The sequence below is a fragment of the Aythya marila genome (genome assembly GCF_965140915.1).
Source record: "Aythya marila genome assembly, chromosome: 6".
NCBI lineage: Eukaryota > Metazoa > Chordata > Aves > Anseriformes > Anatidae > Aythya > Aythya marila.
Genome location: NC_139047.1, coordinates 22300002 through 22323458, shown reverse-complemented (window position 1 = coordinate 22323458; position 23457 = coordinate 22300002). Strand labels below are relative to the sequence as shown.

Genomic DNA, 23457 nt, shown 5'->3' with positions numbered 1-23457 from the left:
CTAATCGCAACCTCCTTGTTTAGAGTCGCAAATCTGCAGTGAAATACCGCTAAACTGGGTTCTTAAAGTTTATTCGGTGGCATTTTCTTCGGTTGCCTGCGTTCACTCTGCTGAGATGCTGTGAGCAATACCGCATCTCCCATAGGGACTCATGCCTGAGAGCACTGGTGATTAGTTGATCTGCCATGTATGGTATATCAGAGGATGGGATGTACACTGGACTGACTTTACCGTCTTATTTAAATGTGATGATTTTTCTCATTTGTTGCATTGTTTGTATTAATACGAATATCTTGTTATGTTTGTTTTGTCTCCTGGGAGCCAATAAAGCTGTGAAGTTTTTCTTTACACCAAATGCAGCTCTACGGGCGATCAATCAATGGGTAGTTTTTGGATAATCTGCGAGAGTGAGAAATCTAATAAAGCAAGCAACTAAAAAAGGAAAACAAAGTCTATTTTCTGTTAGGTTAGCTACGTCAGGAGTCAGGCTTTCCACCATACCTTTTAATACATTTAAACAGCCACATTTAACTACCAGGGCAACACCTCGCTAAATTAACTTGCTGACATATAAAGGAAAAAGTTTAGACGTCGTGACCTTGGCAGCAACGTGGGTGACTTACTCTTACAATTAAATTTACTTCGACACTTGCATTTCCCCCACCTCCTCCTCCGCACTGGTATATGAAAACATACTAAGGCGAAATATAGACCGATCGTCAAGTGAGAGAATAAAAAAGTGATTTTTTAAAAAATTACTATTGCTTTGGAATACCAGGTTTAATGTTAAGAAATAGGTAGACAAAGACTATATAGTGAGCTTCCAGGTCGCAACAAGGTCCATACAAAATCGTGCCACTTAATTTCAAGGCTGCAGTTCTCTTATCACAACAAAATGAGTTATAAACAGATCAAAATAACAATCTGAATTATCTAGCATTAGTGGCTGAACTGAACAGCCCCAGATTACGTGATGAATTGTTAAATTGCAGTAGCATTGTTTTGGAATTGCTAATTAAAAAATAAGTAAACCCCCATGACTCTGGATATGACAACTGAAAATACCCACAAATTATTTAATAAATGAAGCGTCTAACAACTCTAACACTTCCTGCTCGCCTTGTTAATAAATGTAATTTGAGGTAGATTTAAAAAATCTCCCATCTAAACAGTGAATTCATTACGCGACGTTCAGATCTCCAGATGCCTATGGACTCCTCGGAATTAGGTGTTAAATAGACAAAAGTGAACCAAACTGCCTTTAAAAGCACAGCATGACCATGTAATTCTTTTTCCAGTTTGTGGTAAAAAATGATGAAACTTCTTTCCAAGTAGCTATCACCCAGATTTAGTGTGAAAAGTAGTGTAATTGTAATTCACGCCATCAGGGTCTATCACTGATAGACTATCAGCTGTTCTGTAGTTAGGAAGGCTTTCTTTTCAAATAGGAAAGCTGCCAAGTGCTCTGTGATACCTCCAGCAAGCTTATCGGATGGAAGATCGGAGCCAAAACAGCAGCTGCACACATATGCAAATTGGCAATTAATAGTATAACATTCTGGGGAGGATTTTTTTTTTTTTTAATATGGGAAAGTATAGCGCAGCTACCTTAATATTAACCTTAACAGTGACAGGGAACTTCTTGTCTGAGCGGCCAAGGAATAATTACCCTCTGGAGAGCCTATCACTCCATTACTTTCTTCCTTCACACAAAGATCAAAGCTTTGTTGTCCTGCCGAGTTTCTCTCCAGGAGGAAAGTTAACTTAATGCCATATAAAGGGGATACCTTGTAGCTTCGGCTTTCCAGGCTTGGCAAACGTGGCCATTCCTTCCCCGCTCCCCCCGATTTGTTTATTTTCTTTTGCTTACGATGCTTGTCCTGTTCCTGAAAAAAAAAAAAAAAAATGTTCCGTGCAAAAACTCTTCGGACCGTGCATTTGTTGTGGATACCCTAATCAACGACAAAGTAATTGAAAGGATTAGTTTTATAAATTTTCCCCAGCCTGCTGCAGCAAACCAGCTTGCTTTATTTAGCCCAGCATGTATGAATACAAGCCTCCCAATTAATGCAGTTGCTTGCTTTAGTCAGAACATTTGCTTTCAAAGGAGCCTCACATGATCCTTTTCTTTACTAGCAGGCTGGAGCTGGAAAGGCTTTCCAGGGCTACTGCGTTTCACACCAGCCCGTCCCCTGCGCTTTCTCCAGTGTCTGTCTGTCTGCCTCCTCTAGGACAGGCGTGGGGTGATTAGCTAATGTTTTCGATAATCTGCGAACTGTCGACACTCCTCTTTTCAGGAGGAAAATCCCCGCCCGGCTGGGGTTAGGACGAGCAGCGGGCGTCTCTCTCTCCGGGCGGCTCCTTCCCTCAGCGGCGGCCCTCAGGCCGGCCGCTGTCCGCGCTGCCGCTCGCCGGGGGCGCCTCTCTGGCCAGGGCCGCCTTCCCCGCTCCCGCTCGCTCCCTCGTTCTCCCCGGCCTCGTTCCCTCTCGCTGCCGGCGCCCTGGGCCGTGGCGCCCCGGCCCCCGCGCCCCGCTCGCGTCGCGGCTCCGAGCAGCGCGGGCTCGGCGCCTCGGCTCGCAGCCCGGGAGCCCGACTCGCGTTACCCCAGGCGGCGGCACCCAGCCCAGCGCCCCAGAGCCTGGCCCCGGCCTCAAAACCGGCCCCGCAGCCGGCGCCCCGCGGCTCAGCCGGACAAAGGCAGGGCAGGGCGTTCGGCCGCAGCTCGCAGCTCCTCGGGGCTCGCTTCCAGCGCCGCACCTTTGCACCGCGGGCGACTTGGAGCCAGCGGGATCTAAACAGATCCCCCACGGTCTGATTGTCAGCTGGAGTTAAAGCCGCGCTCGTCTGGTTATTATTTGTGGTGCCTTCTTTCAGACTGAAAACACTCCTCCAGCATTTTTTTTTAAATTTATTTTCCCCAGTGTGTCACAAGCATATATGGGTTCTTACAGTTGGTTAAAAGGATGGTGTAAAAGTTGTGTATCATTGACCCGCACCAGCTTCCCACTGTTTATATTAACTATCATAGGATCTGTTTTGTTTCCCATTAAAGAATTTAATGCATTCACACAACTCCTTTGCTTCTGCTGTCTTAATGATGACACAAATCTTGGTCAGCAGCTCAGTTTAAAGAATGGGCTTAAATGACATTGACTGCAAAGTCTCAAACAACCTTACAAAAACAACCTTGATGTTTACAGTTCAATGTAAATCAGGTGTGTCTGGAAAATTCAGAACAAAACCACCAGGATTATTTTCGTGATCCAGGAGAAAAGGCTTTGGGCCTTCATCACCACTTGGTTAGAAGTACGCGCTGCAACACTCAGGGTGCTGAGAACTCTGCAGCACCTGGAGTTTTAGGGCCTCACCTCACGCTCTGCTTTGGGCATGGTGTCCACCTAAGTGTTACCGAGGAACACATGCATCAGATATAGGTACACATATAACTGCAAACAGTATAAATATTCTCTTTATTTGCTGAGTACTACACTACTTAGATATTTGTAATGGATGGTTTATACTCATTTAGGAAAAAAGGTGATTTTTTAAAAAACCCTTGTCCCCAAAGATAATAAGGAAAAAAAGGGGTTTAGGTTATGTCCTGTCTCCTGATAATTTTTAAATCTATTGTCAAGTTTCAACCAAGTTTGAGAAACAGATATTGCTGCCTTTTTTATTATTATTTTCCAATTTATGTGTGTAAGAACAAGCCTGTAAATTCTAAGGAAAAAGCAAAAAGAATGCAACCATTATTTGTTCTATTTGGCAGCATCTGGTAGACCAAAAAAAACCCCATGTGCTCCTGAGGCAGTCTGACCATGTGACATCTCTAATCTAGCTGGCAGGCCAGAACCCCAAACCACAGCCTTCAGGCAAAGACAGAAATATTCTGGAGGTGTCTCATTTAAAGGGACAAAGGATGTCCTGGAAGTTTTAAAAGATGTAGATCTGATGTAAGATTTACTTGGGATACAGAGGGGATGGGAGTAAGAACAAGTAAAGGACATAGTGAGATACAGAAAATATAATAAATTGATTTTACCGCTCATTGAACAGCTTTACACTTGGAGTATCATACTATTTCATTACTCAACATATTTCTATGGTCCTAAGACAACAGATAAGAATGACAAATCACTTGTGGTGAATTTCAGAACTTTGACCACCAACCCAATCTCAATTTTTGTGTTGTAGAAAGCAATCCTTCAACTTTTACACCAAGGCACGGGGGCAGAAGATAATTGGGTGCACTTTTACAAGTATGTTCTCCTGAGTTGTTACTAAAGAGAAACCGTGAACAGCAAAGGTCGAAGTGGAAAACAGGTCAGTTAAGCACGATGGTAACAGAAGAGTTACAGTGCCAACAGGCTACCTGAGTAGGATATTTCCATTTGATTTATGGAAACAGAAGTAAAAGATTTTTCTTCCTTGCTTTCATTTTCATTACAAAATTTAAGCATTTTAATACTATGGAGTCTTCCAATGCTACAAGGTGATACTACATTGTTGTATTTGAAAGACAAGATTTGAAAATTGCAGATCAAAGTGCTATAAAATTAAAAAAAAAAAAAAAAAAAAAAGAGAGAGAGAGAGAGAGAGAATTCTGGAAATAATAATAAAGAACCACGAGATTGCCCAAAATGCTGCCTCCTTGGAAGACAGAGCTGCCCCTCAGCAAGAAGGAATTAGCTCCAGGACTGGATCTTTCTCGAGAAAGAACAAGAGTTGTACAGGAAAGTAGTATAAACTGGAACCGAAAAACTTTGCAAAACCATAGTAACTCTAGCTACTCTATGGCTTCCAGTAACTGTAGCTGTCCCACTGGATAATTTTTAGCAGAAAGTGAAGAGATTGCAGTGAACATGGGTGTCTTCCATATCTGAGAGCTGGAGAAAGCAATGTGCCTATAGATATACATTACTACAGCGGGAAAAAAAAAAAAAATCTTGTTCTGAATATTACACAGATAACTAATACACATTAAAATGAAATCACTTGATTTAGATAAGTAATCTAAAATATTATTCGCCTACACAGAACATTTTCAGTAATAGTTCTAGGAAAATTTTGAATGTATAACTCAACATACAAAAGCACATCATCCATTGACAATGAGTCATCTATTGAACAGTAAGAAATAGAAAACTAAGTAAAAGCACAGTACAGCACACAATACCTAGTAACAGAAAGGCAGAGACAGTATGCTATACGTTTCAGGCCTGCTACTGTGTATCTCTGTCAGATTTAAAGGGACAGTTTCCCAGATGATATAAGAAAAAAAGAAGTCTTAGAAACATTTCATCTCAGAGACCTGAACTTATAGGGAAAGGTCAAAATAGGAAAAAAAAAAATACCAAAAAAAAAAAACATACAACAAAAAAAACACTCTTGTATGTTCTGCAGCGCTGGGGCCAGTCAGATGTTCACAATATATTGCTCACCAAGAAACTGAGCCCAAGAATTATTAAGTTTTTTGGTGAATAACTTTGAATAATTAATTCTTCTGAGAAAATTGCAATCTGTTCACTAAGAGTTCATGAAAAAAACAAGGTGAATAATTCATTATGAATTATTTGACCAGTTTTAGCAATGAGATTCTAAATCTGTCTTCTTATGGATATTAACCTCATTAATACTATTTAGAAAGAATGCTTCAAGATAATTAAGATGATGCAATACTGCACATTAGTATGACATAATTTAAGACACTGAGTCTCTTTTTGTAAATACTTTGGAAATAATGCTTTATTATATTTTAAAAGGAGCTTTGTACATAAATCTGGAAGTACTGGTAGTCTTGGAATAATGGGTGCAGTAATAGTACATTCTTACATGAGAAGAAAGCCTTGATAACAGAGAGATCTAAATGTTTAAAATCTGCTGGGGTCTACTGCTATAACACATAGCTGAGTGACCAATTTAGCACTAAGATGCTGTCACTCGTGAATTTTAGGGAACTTGACAGAGTGTCAAATCCTGCACTAAGAAACAGAATTTCCATGGATGGCAAAGAAATCAGGTTCAAATTCCCATTCTTACTATTTAAAAAATATTAACCATAACAATTATACAACAATTATTGTACAATAATTGAATAACTAAATGATGTTAGAAGACTAATTTCAAAGCGTTCCAGTATGCCACCCTAAAACAACACAAGTAGTCATTTAACCCCTTCCTACACTATTTCTGCTTAAATATAAATGTGAAATGGTTTTAAATTAAAAAACTAACATTTTCTAACAATTCCTGAGCAACATATAGCCATGTCTCTAATTTCATTAGTTACAGCTGCAGTTCCATGACACTGTGAACTGCTCCACATCAGAGCTGCTAGTGTGCTCACAGCCAAGTGTTTCTGCCTACTCCCTTGCATCAGCAGTAGTGTTTGGATGATGCCACCCCGCACCTTCCCACAGAGGTGAGCTGTTTCATGGCATAGCTGCAGCCTGACAATATAGCTAGGCTAGGCTGGTCTAAAAACACGCCCATATTCAAAGAGATTATCCTGCTTCTTTTTTGTTCCCCAAACTGGTTGCATGCCTCCCCATCACAGGTATTGAGCTGACCCCACAGGAGAGAAAACCAGTCTTACAAAATGTACTTTTCTGGGTTAGTAGCAGGCCACTGAGTTGCAAGATATTTACTTTAAAGTCAGATGAATGAAGGTGCCAGTACAAATGCTGGAGAAGAGCACAGCAAAGAAAGCTCAAGGGAAAGCCGTGGTAACATATGGCCAAAAGTAGGGTTTGCAGCAATCAACATTTAGATTGGCTTCGGCTTCAGTGGAACCACAGCCTTAGATTTACTGTAAATAAGATCTAATTCTGAAGGAACTTCCTCAAAACAAACATAAGGCAAGTCATTCCATACTCCTCCCCCAAGAAAAATGATACAAAACCAATTACAGTAATAATAATAGTAACTTATTACACCTAACGTGTTTTCAGCCACTTGGCATACAATGTGAGTCTACCAGTTAACCATACTTAATGCTGAACTGACTTCTACCAACGTAAGATTTAATTTGGTCCTTGATTTTTATTTTATTTTTTTAATATTTAATTGCAAATTCAATGCAATGTATTTTTGAAAGTACTCTGCTGTTTACTATATGCAAATATGCATCACGCTACTTTGAAATATTTGAAATGCCTTTTAAAATAATATCTCATGGAAGAAATTTTCCATTTAAATAATTCTGAATACCATCTTCTGTTGGGTTTCTACTACATGTTAAAAACAGGAGTCTATAGATGATGAAACTATTTGCTATATAGTCTGTGAATATTTGAACTACTACTTCTAAATTTGAATGTAGAATCTGAAATTATGTAAGGACATGTGACTTAAGAACATATTTTTGTATATACTGCATAAAAACATATGCATTAAATACACAGTAAATATGAGACAATCCACACAGTTTCTCAATTATTAAGTGTTACACTAATAATTATTTCTATTAATAAACAAAACAAAATTATCATATCAGGCAAAAGTAGGCAGAAGGCAAAAGTGTATAAAGGTGGGATACACTTTGGCTTGTATTTGCCAATTTGGCTACATTGTTCTTCTTCACACCAATCATTCACTTGCACAGCAGACTAGGAATTTTGTTCATATTAGTTTTTGTCGTTGTTGTTTTTTTGGCTTGTATTGTCAAGGCATTTTTAACTGGAATTAAAGAGTGACTAACCTCTGCCAGTTCCATCAGCTGTAGCATTTAGATGTACAATATTCCCAATTTTATTTTGTTCTGCTCTGTATGTAAGTAGGAATTTGTATTAAAAACAGGGTTGCAGCTTTATATGACTAATAGCTATGCTGCTGGAGCTACTACTGTAGCTAAACTAATTTTCACTGGTTTGTGTAACATACATTTGTATGATACTATAATAACTCCACGAGAAACATGTAAGAAAAAAATTCTGAAGCCACAAATGAGAAGATTATGGCTTGGATGGACACGATCTCATAGAAAAATGGCACTTTAAAGCTACTAGTAGAGAACACACACACAACAAAAACATTAAGATTTGTGGTCATCATTTCTTGCTAACTACTCTTTCCTTAAGGTCTGGGAAAAGCCCTGAACAGGTCTCTCTTACAACTCCATCTCCTTGTAGTACTGATGGTTTGCTAGGTGGATCATTATTGCTCTGCCCTACCAGAGCAGAAACTTTATGTCTTTAGACTAGGTAATTCTTCAAAAGGTTAGCTCCTTCCTGCTGTTCAGTGGGATCCTTGACCATGAATAGAGAGATCAGAATGAGAAGAAAGGTCCAGAGAAATAAGTAGCAAGTCTTGATAGATAGAATGCTGAAATCACCCCTAAAATGCGGAGTGACTCGCTAAAACAAAATATTATCAGCCATTTATTTAGATAAGAGCATGAAATGGGACTTCCCATGACCCCAAACCAATTCGTTCTGTAATAGTTTTATTTCACTAAGCTTTCAGTAGTTTGCTAAATGTTACAATGTCCCAGTAGCATGTGATGGATTATACTGAGAATCTCAACTTCTGCTAAACCAAGTCAAATATGACTTTCCTAGAAATAACTTAAGGCTTACCTGTAAAAAACTCAGTAATTTAGCAGCACAAATATGACAGTAATAATAAGAAAAATATATCCCTTTGGGGCACTCTCTGTAATCTCTCTGGTAAAATCTACTGACTATCTAAAGATGTAGATGATAATATCTTTGTTTTATACTTAATTACGCTAACCAGGCTATTCTTAATTTTTTAAAGCCTTGTGGTACTTTTCAGATCTAGTTGCTGAATTAACAGGATATTAGTGGTCCAAAAGGATCACTATAATTATAAGGATAAGCTTTTATTATATTTAATCTCTTCTTGTTAGTAATCCCAAATATTCAAAATATACACCTGCTGAATTTCACAAGTCCTTTAAGAGCAGGTAAATAGCCTTCTTCACTCCATTTAATCAGACATATACTAGGAATTAAGATGTTATGTATAGAGAGTTTACAACAACGCCTGTGATTTTTTGAGTTCCATGCTACCTTTAACATACAAAAGTTAAAAATAAAAAATAAAAAACATAAATGCAGGCATTATGTGCTAAGTAATCAAACTTGTCAATAATAATGCGTGTTTACTGTTTTTGAGGAAAAGAGTGGTTATACTTTACTATTTTTGAAATTTTTAAATTAGTTTTTAAAGTAGCTGTTTTACTATGTGTAATCTGATTTCTTTTGTAGTCCTTTAAAATATATACTAAGGAATTAAGAACAGCATATAGCTTTTAGACGAGTGAGCTCAGAAATGCCATAGTTAACAGAACATGGCAATATGATAGCAGGACGGAAAATTAGGCCATGCTGCTCTCACCATAGGAGAAGCTACCAGACTAGTTAGATTTTGGAGGAAAACTATATTTTCCTTCTGAAGACAACAGCCTTCCTTTTGTCACATATCTCTGTTTTGTTTCTTAAAGCCATGGCTTTATTATGCATTAAAACATTGTGTCCTCTCAAAGCAGCAATATTCTTTCCACAATATTGCTCTTTTTCCTCCTTCTTGGAGAAGGCAGGATAAAATGGTTACAAATGGCCAGAAGAAGACCTTATCAACATCAGACAGTAGGAAAAGGATCTTCTTGATGAGATTCCCATAAAGATTCATGGCAACATCTTACCTGTAAGCAGCAAAACCAAGTCTTCTGATAAAAGCTTTGTTCAGGCACTCTAACTTTAGCTCAAGAATACAATTTCATTGATTAAGGAAAAAAAAAAAAAAGACTAGAGACTTGCAGACATATTTAAATTAAGCAACAGATGACATTGAGAAGATCTTTGAGATACCTAATTAAATACATCTCCTCTCTTCAGTCTGCCCATCAGGTGATTCATACCTGAACAGTTAACATGCAAATATAAATCTCAGATTCACCAAGTTTAAAGAGAGACATTTTTATCTCACCATATTATTTTTTTTTTATGATTTCTTTAGCGTTTGGTTTAATACTAAACAAGATGATTTGCTAGTCAGTTAACCAAAGAATCCAAAAATGGTAAAGACTGTGAGATCATTCCTGCCTACCACACACTCATGCAAGTAGAATGTCCCATAGTATAGTTTGTATTTCATTGTCGAGTTTAAGTAAGTCAAGTATCAGTGCTTTCATCCATCTCCATTCAAGTCTGAATATACAGTTTAAAATTAACAAAACTAGGCCCTACTGTTCTAAAACAACTGAACATTTCAGTTTGAAAAGCAGTTACTGTGCAAGCAGCCTGACTTAAAGAGAAAAATACAAGGAAATTCTGGATCCATAATTCACCCTCCACCTTCCGACCCCACCAACCGCCATATTAGTGTGCCCCCACCAAAATACCAGCTTGTGTTTACAGTTTCGTTTCTCCTGATGGTGGATGGGCGCGTGTACACGCACTCGCTCTATGTGCGCTCAATAGGATCATGATCTGGAGAGCTGAAAATGTAAACACAAGCTGGTATTGTGGTGTGACTAGCGGTTTGTGGTTTCTTTGTTTGAATATTTCAAAAATGGCACACTGGCCAGAACTAAAAAGGAGAAAAGCAGAGCTACTATTTATTTGAAACTTTGATGGATCCAATATTCACATTTCAGGTAGATAAAAAATAGTGACAGAATTAGAAGCTGTTTATCAATACTTTTTTTTTTTTTTTACATTGTCAACTACACTTCAGTGCAGAAATTTTGTTTTCAAGGATAGGTCATCTATACTTTGCCTTTAATCCCACATAATGAAGAATTTCTTGCTCATTTAGGTGCTCATCAAGCAACTTATTACAGATTAGGAAAGCCTTATTCACCCAAAGGCATCTGTAATCATGTGACTAAAGTACTGAATATTGTTAAGCTCTCATGGGATTATCTCATTTTAGGTGACTATCAACTCATCCTATTTTCATAAAGAATTTACTGGCTTATGTAGCTGTCTAGTTTCTGTATTCAAAAGCATGGATACCCAAGCATGGATTCACATGTGGACCAAATACCCCAAGCAGAGCTCCAAAATGGCATATCCATGCAGTTACAAGGGTGCAAGCTTAAATCCTTGTAATTTCAGAAACATTTTATTTCTTTTTGCTTCACTGAAAGTAAATGAGACAGAATGACTCAATTAAAAGACCATGACTCCAATACCTTGTCCTTAATTTTCTGGATATATTAGCCAGCCTTAATAACATGAATGACCTCTTCATATAAACTTTCTTTAACTACTGTAACAGAGAGGGAGTGAAGGGAAGGGGTGAGGGGGAAACTGAAATCCAGCTTGTAAAGTAATGGATTGTATCTGGTTATCTGTCATATATAATATAATTAAAAGCTTTTTTTTGCTTTTTTTTTTTTTTTAAATAAGCTTATCAAAGGTAGATATTTAAAGTATGTGTTTTATTTTGTTTGACCATTTATTTTAATGAGAGTTGCAGAACATTTCTAAAAAAGACTAAACCTACTGTTCATTCTTATCACTGAAAATTTAATTTAAACAAGAGCTACAAGTATAATTTAAGAAAAGATTGGAAGAAGGAGAGTGGTCTTCTTGAAACAGCGAAAAAAAGTCCAGAAGACTTATTGATACTAGCACAACTCTATAGTCAAGAAAGAGGGACAGTTCTGCAACACTAACTTTCCACGTAAGAACAACAGTGTTATTCTTATAGTAACTCGCAGCTCATGAAAAGAGCATCCACTTGATAAATACTTATCGTTCCCATTTAGTGGAGGCATATCTGTCACACAAAAAGCAGGAAATTCCTTCTTAAAGTATGCTATATTACCTTACACACAAAATCACATAATAATAACATTCAATTTTCCTGCTCAAAAAAAGTTTCCATATGTATTTTAGAAACATTTGATTGCTTTACACAAACTGCACAACTGCAATGCCATCATAAGGTAGAACATCTTGCTTCTTTTTAATACATTACTCTATATAAGCACCCTCACAAAGACAGCTTGTGAGCATTTCACAAATTATAATAATGGAACCACCTACATGTATATCAGTGCTGACAGATCTGGATCATCTTATTTTCACCTGCAGTAAGTTCAGACTCAGCTGAAAACTAAATTATACAATGAACAGCTTTGTTGTAGGAATATGCATGGCCTTATTTTCCACCAACATTTGCAGAATAAATGCATGCAACTTGGATAGATATTTAATATCAATGGTAATAAACAATGATTTTGCAATCTAACTTTTTTTCATTTGAATCAACTATTAATTTCATCACTCTTTTTACCTACTACACTACAGAGGAATTCTTTTATCTGTCTGAGATACAGCTGTTCAATAGCCATTACCTGTGATAGTTTACTATACAAAATGTAAAATATTGTATCCAAAAAGATCTTATTGGTGTTAGTAGATCATAATACTGGGGTTCTCACTGAATGCCATATCATGAATTAGGTAAAGAATTAAGTAAAGGAGAATTTATCATTCAGCTATTATACAGAATACCATTGAGTTTTGATGATCATTTGTAGCCAAGACCTCTGCTATAAGCTGTTCTTAAAGGTCTGAAATAAGAGGACTGTCAACTGAGCTGATAATGTCACTCTAATTTCTGAGCTTTAAAGACCAATATAAAATAAATATAGCCATTATATAGCCAAATACTGGTCTTAGTCTGTGGACATTTTAGAAGAGTTTATGACAGCATGGCTTGAGTCATATAGAATATGTTTGTAATTCTTACAAGGGAATGACAGTATATTCACAGTATTTCCCTGTGTTTGATGACCTACCTTAACCATTTTTTTTTCTAAAGAAATATAAATATATACTCTATGCAAAGATGAAATAAATTTATGCAACGCTACATAATAATACATGCCTTCCCCTCCTACTGGCATCAGTCACTGTAAAATTAAATAAAACCAGTGTTCCTTGGTAAGCCTCATGAAATAGCATATTTAGCATTCCTAGCTTCTTCTACAGAAAAAAAAAAAAAAAAAGGAAAAAAAAAAAGGAAAAAAAAAAAGCCCAACACCCTTCTTATTCAACTGGCAAAATGACAAATACCTCAAAAGGCAATAGATACTGTATGACCAAATTTAGGCAGCGTGGATTCTTCCTCCTTAAAAATACCACTTCATTCAAAATATGTGAGGGATAGCTGCTTCCTCTGTCATAAGAAAGACTTGATATTATTAGTGTTTTTTTCCACTTTGTATAGTAAAATATAATTCCAGAAGCAACAGGGAACAAAACCTACCTATATTATAACATAGCATAAACAAGAAAAAACTAATATACATATATGGAGCTAATTTTAAATTAGTATCAAGATTAGCTAGAATTTTACTGGTAAGCAATGAAGAAAACTTAACAAATGTTCAGGAAATGAAAGAAAGAGCTGGAAGAGATCAGAAGGAGCTGAAACAACTCCTATCCAAACCAAATGACCTAAACCACATTAATATTGTAAATAGCTCACCAACTATACATGCAGCGGCAATTTGAAAACTAACTGCAATATCAAGTGTACGTTCAAATAATTGGAAGCATGATTAGTTCTCACACAGCAGGCAGTCTAATATTATCTTTCAAGACAGTAAAGACAGTCTGCATTTATAAAATTCTTTGTTACTCAAGTATTTGTGTATATAACAATATCTTTTACATAACATATAGATCTAGATTAGACAACATGCTTACTGTCAGCTAGATGCAAACTTATGACAGCTTCAAATAGCTTTTTCAATAACTGAAACATGAAAACATTTATTTAAAAATGTCTCTCCTGCAGAGGGTCAGAAGACTTGGTCTCTATACTCCATTTTGATAATTGTTTAAAAAGGTTTTTTTAGTAGTTTACATGTGATGGTTGGTACTAGGGATCATTTTTCTCTTACACACTTGAGAAACAAACCCAAAAGAATGTATGGAGAAAATCTGAATGAGCTGGCTTTGACATTTCTTGTACCATTAAGAATACATGTTGGTGTCTTTCATAAAAAAAAAAAAAAAAAAAAAAAAAAAAAAAAAAAAAAGAGCTAATTTAACAACCATTCATTTGAAGAGTAACAGCTATTTCTGTATTACTTCTATCATAAAATCCTAGATGACCAGGAACAAACAAAGTCAATATGTATAGTAGAGTGCAAAATTTGACCTCTAAAAATATTTGTAAAGTTTCCCTATTTTTCACAGAGATAGCCATATTTTGCTGAGTTAGTGAATTCAGATAGTGAGCATTTGACCTGGGTTTTTGAAAGTAATTAGCAGCTCCAGTTACCTGAAAGATGGAGCTAAGATGAGCAGGTAATTTTACATCAGTGCATTTCTAATTAAAAATGATGTTATTTACAGCCAGTCAATAGAAGCTGTAAGCATCTGTGCCCATAAAGAAACATGCGACAATGGATTGGTGATTACTTAGAGGCTATCCACAATCGCTGAAAACAGTGAGAGAAAGGTATTGAACACAAAGGGTAATTGTTAGCTAGATGAGATTATTGCTCTTGCTTGAATTTATTTTTCAACTTGGAAATCTGTCATTTAATTTATTTCTATATCCTTGGTGTGTGGAGAAGGGAAACTTCTCAATATTGAGTATAAAACTAAAATGAAATGAGAAAATAATTATATTAGCTTGCTGGAAAAATGCTGCGAAGGGTACTAAAAAAAGGCCAAAGCAGTGGGAGTTTTAAATATGCAAACACTACTCAAAACCCCAAAGTTCCTAAAATACATGAAAATACAATTATAAGGCTCTGATGCCATAGGACAGTTTCTAAGGAGTATAATTACTGTAAGGAAAATATTTTTCAGACTAACTATTGCATTTATACCACCAAAATTCCCTGTTGCACACAGGCCATATGGATTATCATGCTATATATCAATTACTTTGAACATTGCAATTTCATGACCTGTACATGAAAACTACTCAAAGACTCCAAAGCATTTTAAAATCACCGATCCAAATTTGCGATCTGCGGGCTAAGCATAGAACTGCCTGTAATACTAATTCTCAGTCCTCAGATAGGACTTCTGAAGCAGTCTGTATAAGGAAGGCAATTAAGAACAGCAAGTTCATAGATGTCAGTATCAATATGTCAGTCAGGCAACAACATATATCAAGGAGTCCATTGCATTTTTTCAAGACTCTACAAGTCAAAACAGGTTAAAAGGTACTGCCTTAAACTGATATAAATAGGTTGCTGAACTAAAACAAGAGCCAAAGATGAATTTTAAGGTTTTAGTGAGTATCAAACCAATTTGAATATTAACAAAACCAGACAGGAGATACAGAAGTCTTTTCTTGAACTTCAGTAACTAGTCTCTTACAGCTAACCATGAAGTTCTCTGGGCTACTCCACGAATTACATTGGTTTAACCAGGCAGATAGAGAAGCTGGTAATCGCAATAAAATTTAAGACATTTTCGTACAATGTTAATTCAAATATATTGTCTTAAAAAGTCTCAAAAATATATTTAACATATTTACAAGTATGTAAACTGTCTTCATTACACTTTAGACTGTGCTTTATATTGCAGTACATTTTTACAACCATGTACGTCAGATACCAGCAATACAATAATTTAAAAAATGTAACGAATCTTGGTATTTAACAATTTGGTTTCAGTATCTTTATTTAATTAGAACAAAGCTTTGATATTTACTTTCACTTCAAACATTCTGCTTATCTGTGTGATATTGCACTTATCTGGATTTAGTCTCACTTTTATCAGTTAAACAAAATAAAATAATCTAGGCAGTACTGTCATGGTTAACACCTCAACAGAAAGCATAAACAAGGGAGTCGTGTTTACTCTGTTTAGAAGAGTAACTAAATTTGAAATAAAAAACAATTGAAACTGAATTTAAATTAACTTTTTTTTTCAACATAAACTATCACCAAACAGAACAAAGATGCCTGAAATACCTGATACTGAGAGTTGTATCATTAGTCCTTAGGAATCCAAAAGACAGATATGCAAATTTTTGTGTAAAAATTTACTATGTACAAATATAATATTTGCATCTACCTTCTTTGCAGAGTATAAAAATATCTTACAGTTTGTTTATCTTAGCAGTAAATATTTGAAATAGATAAAGAATTACATGTCCTACCTTTGGAGAGAAAAAGCTTAGGTTCAATTGGTGCTTGGACTGCGCTCCAGACCTGGAATAAGATATTACAAAAATGTGTTTAGTAATTCAATCTAAAAAAAAAAAAAAGAAAAAAAAAAGAAAAAAAAAAAGAAAAACAAACATAAAACAAACAAACAAAAAGTGCTTCCTAAAAGCAGAAGAAAATCTGGAGGCATGTGAATTAAAAAAGAAAGAAAAAAAAAAAAAAAAAGGTCAAAATTAGGAATCTAGGCAATAATAAGAGAGTTTCTTCAGATCATTTCTACAATGGAGATTCAAACTTCCACCACATGGTCCCAAATATTTAGGTCTCCAAATACCAACTGTTACAACTTATAATTAAAGTCAGTTTACAGCCTTTAATCAACAGAATCAAGATAGCTAGTGAGATGAGATAAATTGCTACTGTATTTACTTATGGCAGACAGCCAGTATAACTAAAATAAACATCTTGTCTTACCTGAATAGTTTATTGTCAGTTGTAAAGTAATCTGCCTATCCTAATTACATTTCTAACAATGCTTGTAAGGAGTTTGCCTAATCGGCAAAATAAAATCCTAAAAATATTATTTCTGCCAATTCAGGTATGACAAGAAAGAATGAAACAAGCCCTTTCTACATACTTCTAGTGTATTTATTATGATTGACACATCAAAGACATGATGACAACAGTACAAATTGTGCTTAGTCAAGAAACGATAGTGTTATTTACCTTTTCCTTCTGCGGGTGACTGAAACTACAAAAAGATGAACTGGCTGAGGTGTGATGTATACGTTTAATCAATAAAATCACAATTTGCTAAATGAAATAAGAAGGAAAAATACTGGTATTTATCTAGCTAGCTATTCATAATTTTCATTTTCTCAGAAAATTTCCAAACACAATAAAGAGGTCCCATAAAGAGGACAAAGAAGAAAGAGCCAGGGCAACAAATGAGGAAAAATGCCATTGGGTATATCTCAGTGTACTGCAAGTTAACTGAAACCATCCTAAAGAGAAAAGATTAACATCATCTCATCAATAACTTGCATAACTCTGAAGATTAAAACTATTAGGGAATCAAGAGTTTCATGTATAAGTTAGTTTATTTTGATCCAATTAATATTTAAATAAAAAGCACGTGTTCATTCACTTCCTAAATAAAAATGTAAATCACAAACAAAACCTCAGGCATTAAGACTCCGCAACTACCTCATTCTCTGCTGTATCACTGTGATTATTAGTGCAATCTCCACAGATTTAATTAATTTACAGAGAGCACTCTGGAGTGAATCTATGTAAAAATTCTTTATTACTTTTTTGTCATCAGATAATTTCCAAAATCTATAAATTGCATCCCTGTTTGTGATGCAGTTTCAAAGGAAAAAGTTCTGGCTGAGTAGAAAATCTATTTTTATAGAACAGTACCATCCCTACCATCCCTTTAAAAAGCATTATAGCTACTTTCACTGGTGTCACCATTGTTATGTTTTCCAGCAGCACAATCTTGAACAGCTTTTCCGTAGCGTATCTTCACAAGTTGAGTTGAGAGCAATCTATTTTCTGCAAAATGGCTGCTTTCATTGTATACAGGACACTGAACCTCTTGTGCGGGACCTTTTCACCATGTTGTGATTGATTTTACATTTATTGAAAACAAGTCTGGTCTCTGCCATTTGTTTACCCTTGTATTTTCTCTTTATGCTTTGGTATGCATTTTTAATTAGATGCACTCCGGTTCCTTCACCACTAGCTAACACTTTTATTTGGGAAGCAGTCTTTACTAGCCCTGCAAATATCCGCTGTTCTTTGCAATGTCAAGTCCTTTTCTCACCTTGCTTTGACTTGGTTATCACTTATATCACAAGTAATTCATCCATCTGTTAACTGCTCCAATTCACATTACTTGGCTTTATTTTAAAGATCTTAACAATGGTCAATGGTCTCATCTGGCAGCTGGTTCCTTGTAAAAAATGTGCCTTTCCCAAGTGACATTCTTGTGAGGATCAAAATATTCACTGAATGGGTTTTATCTAGCAGTTTACAGGTCCCTCAGGCTCTCCATAGAACATATTGTATATACGCAGTGCTTTGGGCATGCCATGAGTAGTAATGTGGAGGACCTCACCTTCTTCAATCTCATTTCACTCTTCTCCAGCTTTCTGACGTTTTCTTTTCATACTGTGGGTTAAGTTTTGCCACAAAGAAAAAAAAAAAAAAAAGATAAAAAAAAAAAAGATGACATGCATCTCAATGATGCATGTTTAAGTTTAGATAAGGAGCATGCTTTTAAAGCAAAACTCTCTGTTACCCCCACTTGGGGGCTTTGGTTTGCCCCATGCTTTTAGCTCACTGGAACTGAATTCTTTTATATGACAAAATGCAGAGCAGGAACATGCCTAACATGCTTCAGCTGCAAATACTCATTCAATTCATTGCCTATACTGGAGCTATCCAAAGGGGTGGGGGATCTGACAAAAACATTGTGTTGCCTGTTTAGGCCTCCCAATTTGTTCCTACCAGTCTGTGCTACTTCCTAACACAGACATAGCCACCAAAGTGACAGAAATAGTCAATTTCTGAGCTCTTGCTACCTGCAACTGGTAAAAAGCATTGTGCCAGTTACATAGCATTTTGTAAAGGAATGTTTCAGTTCAACTACAAGGATGTCTTAAGTACTAAAGGAAATATAAAATGTATTTTTATTGTGTCACAAACAAGTGGAAAAACTCCCACTGAATAAAGAAAAAAAAATAAGAAATGGGTTGAACATTGTTCCATCCCACAGCAATCCAGAAAAACAACACAGTATGTCCACTTTACATACCACCTTTCTCTTAATTTTCAGTCTTCAATTTACAGTCTTCTACAGTTATTTAAATAATCTGTCTCTCACAGAGTAGCACCTTTGCAATTGCCAGGGACACAAACCCACTCCTCTGTTGCCTCATAAAAATTTTCCATAGACACCCCCAACACAAGCATTTCCAGCAAGACTGATTTTTTCTTGGCCTTATCTTCTCCAGATGGTTTGTAGATAGTTCTCACAACTCAGCCATCACTTTAAATAGACATAAAAAGACAAAAGTCCAGTTTCCTGTAGGACTGCATATGAAATATGTACTGACTGGTGAATACTGAAACTTTCAATATAAACAGCACCCTTTGGCTCCATTTTTGGGGGGGATTTATGGCACACAGTAGGAAATGTTTGCTTTCTTAATATTCCTTACCTTCTAAATTGGGATGGATTATATCCAAATACCTTGCTACCATTCTTCTCACCCCAAATGATGCTGGGTTTATACTTGTCATGATTTAATGGGCAGGTCTATGTTCTGGGAGAGATGAAAATAGTTTTGATTGCAGGTTTTCATTAATCATATGCTTCATGATTAATGAATCCTCTTTCAAACCTCTAAAAGCCTTCTGCAGCTGATTGTGAAATGCTGAGAATGCTGAAGAAAGTAATCTCACTCTTATTTACTGTCTTTAACCCATATTCTTGTAAAATTTTATTAATTGTGACAAGGCCACTTATTAGTCTGTATGCAGCAAAGAATTGTGCAGGCATTTCACAAGCTGTTGTGGATGTCACAGAGGTCATCCTAAGCACTTTGAGTGCTCGCCAAGTATGACAGAAGAAACCATTTCCCTGTATACAGGTCTGCCAAGTCCTTACATACAGAGCTTCAGTCCAGGGTAAAAGGCTGCAGTTTAAAAAACTACCATTCCTCTATTATTTTTTCAATGTTTGACTACCAAACATAGTTCAAAGCTAAACAAACAAACCATACAGACAAGTGTGCTGCTTCCGACTCTGTTATTCCCTTACAAGGATGAAGTCAGCTCTTGTACACCTCAGTGTACATGCATTCCCTGTGCTGGTTTATACGCTTAAATGTAGATGTGGTTGTCCACAACTCTAACATGGCATCTGATCCTACCATACACATTATATTCTAATCCCAGACTTCCACATTTTTAAAAAAAAATATATATATATTATCATAATAAAGTCCTGGACACTTCCTCCTGTCCTAGCACAAGTAGTGTTCTGTTTGTTTATGTACATGATTTGCAAGAAAACAGCGGCCAATCTCTCAGTGTATTCCTTACGTTCTGTAGACAACTCTTCAATTTCATCACTCAGATCTGTAAAATTAAGCTCATTAATTACAGAGCTGCATAATTATTGCTGCTTTAAGTAAATCATAAACAGACTTGTGGGAAAATCACATTTAAGCTAAACAGGAAGTTAGGAAAAAATAGTTTGATCCCTTAGCAAGCCTGATTCCTGTTGATCACTTTGCTACAAACAAGGAAAATTCAGTATGAAGAAAACTGGAAGAATGTAAGGGTTCAATCAAAATATGTTTTCATGATTTTCAAAAGCCATTTAAGTAATAATAATAAAAAAAAAGAACAAATCTTGAACATTTTAATTCAGCGCTTCATTACAGCAAAATAATAAATAAAAATATTCTGTGGATTAATGCTGGGTAGACAAAAACAATGAGGGATTTAGTAGCATGCAAGAGAGTGCCCTTCAGATTAAATAACAATTTGGAAGTGTTTAACAACATATGGTCTCTTTTCTTTGACATATACGATTAAGAATATATCTTTTTTATATCAAAATATAAAATACCATCTGTTGTAAGTACCAACTATGATACTTGCTCTATGTATCCAATTAATTCACTATACTTTCTAATGTAAATATTTCTCCTATTTTCTTCTTTTTTCTTCTTCTGTAACTATATTATTTATAAAATTTCAATAAATGTATATATTAAAAAAGTCAATAGTATGACTTGAAATGTAATTAGGAATAACAATGAAAGTCTGTTTCACTTTGTATTTAGAAGGCCCGAATCTTCAGATGGTCTTAAATGACACAGCTTGTCAAAGTCAGTGGATACAGATAAATTACAAAAATCTACCTATGTTGCTTTTTCTTGTCATACACATTATCTCAGGAGAATGCTACATTTTCATAAAGACTTTTTTTTTTCTCCAGAACTGATGAGTTCCAAAAAGACATAAGATTGAAGAGTAAAAATTAAAAATGAGTATTTCTCATTAAGGCATCAGAATTCCAGTGACCAGAAAGGAATAAAAGAATTACTCTCAAAAACACAGTACAAAATAAGAAAATTTATAATGCATTTCAGTTCAATTAATTCGTACTTTACCTTATTAATGTATTATTTTTTTTTAGAACAGAGAACATTAAAATACTCAAATGTCTCACAATATTATTAACAAGACTATCACAGCTCAAGTTTAGCCAGGTTAAATAAGATAGAATATAACTGCCACTTTGAAGCAGGGTTCAAATTTTCTTTTGTATGAGACAAACATACACTGATATATACACACACACTTTTTTTTTTTTTTTCCTGAATAATATGGCTGTTCCAGTGATAAAATGCACTAATAGGTTTTGCCTTAATAATATGAAATAGAAATGACAGTCATCATATAAACTAAATTTCAATTCTTTATCATTTTAAGAATCTTCTGAGAATTAGCTCTAGCAGTTCTCTCAGCCTAGTAAAGATCTGAAAAGACATAGGGGAGACAATTATGGGAATATGGTTTTTCAGAAGTTACCCCTCTTAAAATGCAGTATGTATCACGTTGAGTTTCCCTCTTTTTTTGATTCATTTTACTCATCACAGTATAAAAAAACGACGACTTCCAAGATTGCTAGTGTGTCCTGGAAGGGGTGATTGTATGTGGCTATGGTCATGTCAGTGCAATTTACAACACTATATATTTCCACTTACTTCAAGTAGTTGTTTGTGAGCATAGGTGATCATCTTCTAATGTCACATTGTCAGACCTTGAAGGAGCTCTCAAAATCAAATTGTAATGCCGGTCTTGGACATTCATTATGGAAACCTTTTTGGTAACTAGATATATATGCACTATATATATATACCTCTATTGTTTCTGCCATAAAAAGTTTTTGAGGCACTCAGTTCCAGAACAGTCACATAGCGTTTGAAAAATTATTTCCTCAGTCTCATGTTCTCCTCTTTTATTTTATTTATTTTTGGTGCTGTGTAACATAAGTGTAATAGAAAAATCCAGTTGGCTTTCTCTGCATTATTCATCACTACGCATGCTTTTATCTTATGTCCTATTTGTCTTCTTTGTGTGGTAAAAATTACCACTCTTTCCCATTTCTGCTGCTGTGGTTTTTCATACATTTGACCAGCATATTACTCTTCTCTAAATCCTCTTAATTCCTTTAACACCACTTTTGAGGTGATTACATGTGGTACTGTTGCAATTCATCATTCTTTTATCAACTTGACACACCCTTTAGTTCCTCGGCCATTATACTGGGTAGTTATGAAGCACAGGGGTCATGCAGCCACGACGTGACCCTGCGCTACGGCCAAACTGAAGGCGCGGGACTTCACAACAAAGCAGTTTCAGCACCTCAGACCAGATTCCAGTCGGTTTCAGACCAGATTCCAGTCAGTTTCAGATCAGATTCCAGTTAGCGCCACTTAAAGGCCGCGTTCCTCACGGGCTCCAGGTGCCCTTGTGACAGGCGGGGGCGTGTGGGAGCACGAGCACCGCGGGTGCCGCTGCGGCTCCCCGCTGCCTGAGGGGCCTCCCGGGCCCTCCCTCGCTGCCCCGTAGCCTCGAAGCTCGCCCTCACTCCCGACGGCCGGGGCCGCGAGCCGGCGGCACGCCCTAACGGCCCTAACGGCTGTAACGGTCGCACCCGCCCGTGGGCACGTGCACTGCGCGCGGCCCCGCCGGCGGCACGCGCCGTTGCCAGGCGGGCCGCGTTGCCATGGCAACCGCCTCCCCTTCCTCCTTTTTTTTTTCTTTTTTTAATGTTTTCCCCTCCCCGCCCGCCCGGTTCCGGGCCCGGAAGGCCCCGCCGTGTGCCCTTTGAACCGGGAAGCGCTCGGCGGCAGGCCTGGGCGGCCGGGCTTTGAATGAGATCCGGCTGATTCACCGCCGCCCGGCCCGGCCCCGCGCACAGGTGAGGGCCCGGCGGGGCCGTCCCCGCGCCGAGGCCGGCATCGGCGGACCGGGGGGGGCTCTGCGGACCGGGGAGGGGTCCGTGGGGGAAGGCCGGGCCTTGGCGAGCGAGCGGGGCCCGGGGGGGCCGCGGCGCGGTGGCGAGGCCGAGCCGGGCCTCGGGGCTCACGGCCGCGCGGCGCCGCCTCGGCGGGGCTTGGACGGGGTGGGGGGCAGGGGGCGGCCAGCTGGGGGGGGGGGTGAGAAAGGGAAGGGGGCTGCAGGGGGAAAGGGGCCGTGAGCGGCAGGCCCGGCGGAGAGGGAACCAAGTTGGGCGGCGGAGCCAGGC

At 37.2% G+C, this 23457-nt stretch overlaps 1 protein-coding gene across 2 annotated transcripts in view; it reads left to right on the top strand.

Annotated features, from left to right (window-relative positions):
- Positions 1-22827: 22827 nt before the first annotated feature.
- The window catches only part of PSMD14 (proteasome 26S subunit, non-ATPase 14), a 45837-nt gene continuing 45207 nt past the window's right edge, over positions 22828-23457 (top strand). Inside the window, exon 1 of one of the 2 annotated variants that reach the window (XM_082763623.1) lies at positions 22828-23130. The gene's annotated coding sequence lies outside the window, so the exon portion shown is untranslated. The remainder of the gene's footprint in view (positions 23131-23457) is intronic. The other variant, XM_082763622.1, reaches the window with a different exon arrangement.